We start from the raw sequence: 6,698 nt of genomic DNA on the forward strand, positions 1-6,698 counted from the left end.
CAGGTGTCATTCCAGGTGTTGTGCCAGGTTCCAGGTGTTGTGTCAGGTTCCAGGTGTCGTGCCAGGTTCCAGGTGTCATTCCAGGTGTCCCCTCCATGTCCCCAACATCTCCCCACGTCCGTCACCGCTCTGCACCTCCCCCTCCCCTCTTTTGGGGGGGGATGTCCCCAGGTGTCCCCAGGTGTCCCCAGGTGTCCCCTGGGGGGTCCCAGGGGGTCCCAGGTGTGCAGGGGGGTCCCAGGTGTCCCCAGGTGTCCCAGGGGGGTCCCAGGTGTGCGGGGGGGGGGTCCCAGGGGGTCCCCAGGGGGTCCCCAGGGGGTCCCAGGTGTCCGGGGGGGGGTCCCAGGGGGTCCCAGGTGTGTGTGGGGGTCCCAGGTGTCCCCAGGTGTCCTGAGGGGGTCCCAGGTGAGCAGGGGGTGGTCCCCAGGGCGTCCCAAATGTCAGGGGGGGGGTCCCAGGTGTTCTGAGGGGGGTCCCCCAAATGTCCAGGAGTGGACACAGGTGTCCAGGGGCTGTCCAGGTGTCCTGAGGGGGTCCCAGGTGAACTGGGGGTGGCCCCCAGGGGGTCCAGGTGTCCCGGGGGGGGGGGTCCCAGATGTCCAAGGGGGGTCTCAGGTGTCCGGGGGGGGAGGGGGGTCAGGGGGTCCCAGGTGTCCAGGGGAGGGTCCCCGGTGCCTGGGGGGGTCCCCAGGAGGTCCCAGATGTCGGGGGGGGGGGGGGTCCCAGATGTCCGGGGGTGTCTCCGGGGGTCCCAGATGACCAGGAGGGGGGGTCCCAGGTGCCCGAGGGGGGCCCCCGGGGGGCCCCAGATACCCGGGGGGGGGGTCTTTGGTCTTCGGGGGTCACAGATGTCCTGAGGGGGGTCCCAGGGGGTCCCAGATGTTCGGGGGGGGGCCCAGGTGAGCTGGGTGTGTCCCAGGGGGGCCCAGGTGAGCTGGGTGTGTCCCAGGGGGTCCCAGGTGAGCTGGGTGTGTCCCAGGGGGGCCCAGGTGAGCTGGGTGTGTCCCAGGGGGTCCCAGGTGAGCTGGGTGTGTCCCAGGGGGTCCCAGATGTCCGGGGGGGGGTCCCAGATGTCCGGGGTCCGGGGGGGGGGTCCCCCTCCCTCTCCATGTCCCTGTGGGGGGCGGGGGGGTACTCCCTGGAGCCCAGGTCCCCCTCCCCCCTCCCCCCGCAGGAATTTGTCACCTCTCGAGGACACTTTGTCACCGCGGCCGGGACAAAGTGGAGCCGTGTCCGGGGACAGCTGCCAGGACCCCCCGGGACCCCCCCGGGACCCCCCCCCGGCCCCACAGCGGCCCCAGAGGGGACAGATAACGCCCCTCCCCCCCCCTGTCCCGATATAGAAGAGACAGGGACGGGCTGTCACCACCCCCAGGTGTGGGGACATTGGCCAGGACCCCCCTGTCCCTGCCCCATAGAACCCCAGAAATGAGGGATCCCCCCATTTCTGCCCCATAGAATCCCCTAAATGAGGGATCCTCCTGTCCCTGCCCCATAGAACCCCAGAAATGAGGGATCCCCCCATTTCTGCCCCATAGAACCCCCGAAATGAGGGATCCTTCCTCTCCCTGCCCCATAGAATCCCCGAAATGAGGGATCCTTCCTCTCCCTGCCCCATAGAACCCCCGAAATGAGGGATCCTTCCTCTCCCTGCCCCATAGAATCCCCTAAAAAGGGATCCCCCCCATTTCTGCCCCATAGAAACCCCTAAATGAGGGAACCTCCTGCTCCTTCCCCATAGAACCCCCGAAATGAGGGAACCCCCCTGTCCCTGCCCCATAGAATGCCCGAAATGAGGAATCCTCCTGTTCCTGCCCCATAGAGCCCCCGAAATGAGGGATCCCCCTGTTCCTGCCCCATAGAGCCCCAGAAATGAGGGATCCTCCTGTCCCTGCCCCATAGAACCCCCGAAATGAGGGAACCCCCCTGTTCCTGCCCCATAGAATCCCCTAAATAAGGGATCCTCCTGTCCCTGCCCCATAGAACCCCCGAAATGAGGGAACCCCCCTGTTCCTGCCCCATAGAATCCCCTAAATAAGGGATCCTCCTGTTCCTGCCCCATAGAATCCCCGAAATGAGGGAACCCCCCTGTTCCTGCCCCATAGAACACCAGAAATGAGGGATCCTCCTGTCCCTGCCCCATAGAATCCCCGAAATGAGGGAACCCCCCTGTTCCTGCCCCATAGAATCCCCGAAATGAGGGATCCTCCTGTTCCTGCCCCATAGAATCCCCGAAATGAGGGATCCTCCTGTTCCTGCCCCATAGAACCCCAGAAATGAGGGAACCCCCCTGTCCCTGCCCCATAGAACCCCCGAAATGAGGGATCCTCCTGTCCCTGCCCCATAGAATCCCCGAAATGAGGGATCCCCCCATTTCTGCCCCATAGAAACCCCTAAATGAGGGAACCTCCTGCTCCTTCCCCATAGAACCCCCGAAATGAGGGAACCCCCCTGTCCCTGCCCCATAGAATGCCCGAAATGAGGAATCCTCCTGTTCCTGCCCCATAGAGCCCCCGAAATGAGGGATCCTCCTGTTCCTGCCCCATAGAACCCCCGAAATGAGGGATCCTCCTGTCCCTGCCCCATAGAATCCCCGAAATGAGGGATCCTCCTGTTCCTGCCCCATAGAAACCCCGAAATGAGGGATCCCCCCATTTCTGCCCCATAGAACCCCAGAAATGAGGGAACCCTCCTGTCCCTGCCCCATAGAATCCCCGAAATGAGGGATCCCCCCTGTTCCTGCCCCATAGAATCCCCTAAATAAGGGATCCTCCTGTCCCTGCCCCATAGAATCCCCGAAATGAGGGATCCCCCCTGTTCCTGCCCCATAGAATCCCCTAAATAAGGGATCCTCCTGTTCCTGCCCCATAGAACCCCCGAAATGAGGGAACCCCCCTGTCCCTGCCCCATAGAATGCCCGAAATGAGGAATCCTCCTGTTCCTGCCCCATAGAGCCCCCGAAATGAGGGATCCTCCTGTCCCTGCCCCATAGAATCCCCGAAATGAGGGATCCTCCTGTTCCTGCCCCATAGAGCCCCCGAAATGAGGGATCCTCCTGTTCCTGCCCCATAGAACCCCCGAAATGAGGGATCCCCCCCATTTCTGCCCCATAGAATCCCCGAAATGAGGGATCCTCCTGTTCCTGCCCCATAGAACCCCAGAAATGAGGGAACCCTCCTGTCCCTGCCCCATAGAATCCCCGAAATGAAGGATCCCCCCTGTTCCTGCCCCATAGAATCCCCTAAATAAGGGATCCTCCTGTCCCTGCCCCATAGAATCCCCGAAATGAGGGATCCCCCCCATTTCTGCCCCATAGAACCCCAGAAATGAGGGATCCTCCCTGTTCCTGCCCCATAGAATCCCCTAAAAAGGGAAATTCTTGTTCCTGCCCCATAGAACCCCCGAAATAAAGGATTTTCCCCATCTCTGCCCCATAGAATGCCCGAAATATGGGACCGTCCCTGTTCCTGCCCCACAGAATCCCCGAAATGAGGAATCCTCCCTGTTCCTGCCCCATAGAATCCCAGAAATGAGGGAACCTCTTGTTCCTGCCCCATAGAATCTCCTAAATAAAAGATTCTCCATCCCTGCCCCATGGAATCCCCGAAATAAGAGAACCTCCTGTCCCTGCCCCATAGAATCCCCAAAATAAGGGATCCCCCCCGTTTCTGCCCCATAGAATGCCCAAAATAAAGGATTCCCCATCCTTGCCCCATAGAATGCCCTAAATAAGGGGACCCCTTGCTCCTGCCCCACAGAACTCCCGAAATAACGGAACCCCCTGTTCCTGCTCCATAGAATCCCTTAAATAAGGGACCGCCTGTGCCCCATAGAATCCTCTAAAAAGGGAATCTCCCGTTCCTGCCCCATGGAATCCCCTAAATAAAGGAAAGTCCTCTTTCTGCCCCATAGAATCCCCTAAATGAGGTCCTGCCCCATAGAATCCCCTAAATGAGGTCCTGCCCCACAGACGCGCCCTAAATGGGACCCTCCCTTCCTTGCCCCATAGAATCCCCGAAATAAGGGATCCTGCCCCATAGAACCCCCCCAAAACAGGACCCCAGAGCACCCCCAGGGCTCGCAGCCTTTACTCTGCCCCACAGCACGCGCTATGGGGCGAACATGGGGGGGGCTCAGGCCTCCTGGGCCCCACAGAGAGGCCGTGGGGAGGGGGGAAAGGGTGGGGCCGCCCCCCCTCCCCCTCCTTTATCAGCCCCCTCCTCCCCCGCCCCACTGCTCCTCCCACCCCATAGCGCCCTATAAAAGCTGTGGGGCGGCGGAGCTGCCGGAGCTGCTGCTGCGGAGCAGAGACTGAGGGTGGGGGGCGTGTGGGGCGGGCTTAGGGGTCTGGGGGGCACGGGGTGGGGTGTGGGGCACAGGATGGGTTTTGGGGTGCATGGGGTTCTATGGGGCACAGGGTGGGATGTGGGTCACACGGGGTGGGGTGTGGGGCACAGGGGTCTGTGGGGCACAGGTAGGTTGTGGGTCACACGAGAGATCTGTGGGGCACAGGGTGGGTTTTGGGGTGAATGGGGGGTCTGTGGGGCACAGGGGTGTGTGGGGCACAGGGTGGGGGGCGTGTGGGGCGGGCTTAGGGGTCTGGGGGGCACAGGGTGGGCTTTGGGGTGCGTGGGGGTCTGTGGGGCACACAAAGGGGTCTGTGGGGCACAGGGTGGGGTGTGGGGCACAGGGGTCTGTGGGGCACAGGTCGGTTGTGGGTCACACAAGAGATCAGTGGGGCACAGGATGGGTTATGGGGAGCACGGGGGGTCGGTGGGGCACGGGGGGTGGGGCGGGCTTAGGGGTCTGTGGGGCACGGGATGTGGGGAGCACGGGGGTCTGTGGGGCACAGGTCGGTTGTGGGTCACACGAGAGATCTGTGGGGCACAGGGTGGGTTTTGGGGTGAATGGGGGGTCTGTGGGGCACGGGGTGGGGTGTGGGGCCCACAGGGGTCTGTGGGGCACAGGGTGGGCTGCGTGGGGGTCTGTGGGGCACAGGTAGGTTGTGGGTCACACGGGGGGTCTGTGGGGCACTGGGGTCTATGGGGCACAGGGTGTGGGTGTGGGGTTCAGGGGTCTGTGGGGCACAGAGTGGGATGTGGGGCACACAGAGGTCTGTGGGGTTCAGGGGTCTGTGGGGCACAGAGTGGGATGTGGGGCACAGAGTGGGATGTGGGGCACACAGGGGTCTGTGGGGCACAGGGGTCAGTGGGGCACAGAGTGGGATGTGGGGCACACAGGGGTCTGTGGGGCACAGGGGTCAGTGGGGCACAGAGTGGTGTGTGGGGCGCACAGGGGTCTGTGGGGCACAGAGTGGTGTGTGGGGCGCACAGGGGTCTGTGGGGCACAGGGGTCTGTGGGGCACAGGGGTCTATGGGGCACAGGGTGTGGTGTGGGGTGCACAGGGGTCTGTGGGGCACAGGGGTCTGTGGGGCACAGGGGTCAGTGGGGCACAGGTCGGTTGTGGGGCACACGAGAGATCTGTGGGGCACAGGATGGGTTTTGGGGTGCACTGGGGTCTGTGGGGCACAGGATGGGGTGTGGGGCACACAGGGGATCTATGGGGCACACAGGGATCTATGGGGCACACAGGGATCTATGGGGCACACAGAGGATCTATGGGGCACACAGGGATCTATGGGGCACACAGAGGATCTATGGGGCACACAGAGGATCTATGGGGCACACAGGGATCTATGGGGCACACAGAGGATCTATGGGGCACACAGGGATCTATGGGGCACACAGAGGATCTATGGGGCACACAGGGATCTATGGGGCGCACAGGGGATCTATGGGGCACACAGGGATCTATGGGGCACACAGAGGATCTATGGGGCACACTGGGATCTATGGGGCACACAGGGGATCTATGGGGCACACAGAGGATCTATGGGGCGCACAGGGATCTATGGGGCTCACAGGGATCTATGGGGCACACAGGGATCTATGGGGCACACGGGATCTATGGGGCACACAGGGATCTATGGGGCACACAGGGATCTATGGGGCACACAGAGGATCTATGGGGCACACAGGATCTATGGGGCACACAGGGATCTATGGGGCACACAGGGATCTATGGGGCACACAGGGGATCTATGGGGTGCACATGGGATCTATGGGGCACACAGGGATCTATGGGGCACACAGAGGATCTATGGGGCACACAGGGATCTATGGGGCACACGGGATCTATGGGGCACACAGGGATCTATGGGGCACACAGGGATCTATGGGGCACACAGAGGATCTATGGGGCACACAGGGATCTATGGGGCACACGGGATCTATGGGGCACACAGGGATCTATGGGGCACACAGGGATCTATGGGGCACACAGAGATCTATGGGGTGCAGCCCCTCACCCCCCATGTCCCCCCCTCCCCCAGATCTCTCCATCCGACCCACCGGACCCACAGATTCCAGGTGAGCGCTGCTATGGGGCAGCGGGGGGGATCTATGGGGCTGGGAGGGATCTATGGGGCTGGGGGGGATCTATGGGGCTGGGGGGGATCTATGGGGCTGGGAGGGATCTGTGGGGCTGGGAGGGATCTATGGGGCTGGGGGGATCTATGGGGCTGGGGGGGTCTATGGGGCTGGGAGTGTGTGGGGATCTGTCCCCGTCCCCCCCAGGTGACCCCAGGTGACCCCTGGTGACTCCCAGGTGACCCCCAGGTGACCCAGGTGACCCAGGT

The sequence above is a fragment of the Pseudopodoces humilis genome, chromosome 1 (assembly GCF_049639895.1).
Source record: "Pseudopodoces humilis isolate 2021_Gansu_Grassland_sample_001 chromosome 1, ASM4963989v1, whole genome shotgun sequence".
Classification (NCBI taxonomy): Eukaryota; Metazoa; Chordata; class Aves; order Passeriformes; family Paridae; genus Pseudopodoces; species Pseudopodoces humilis.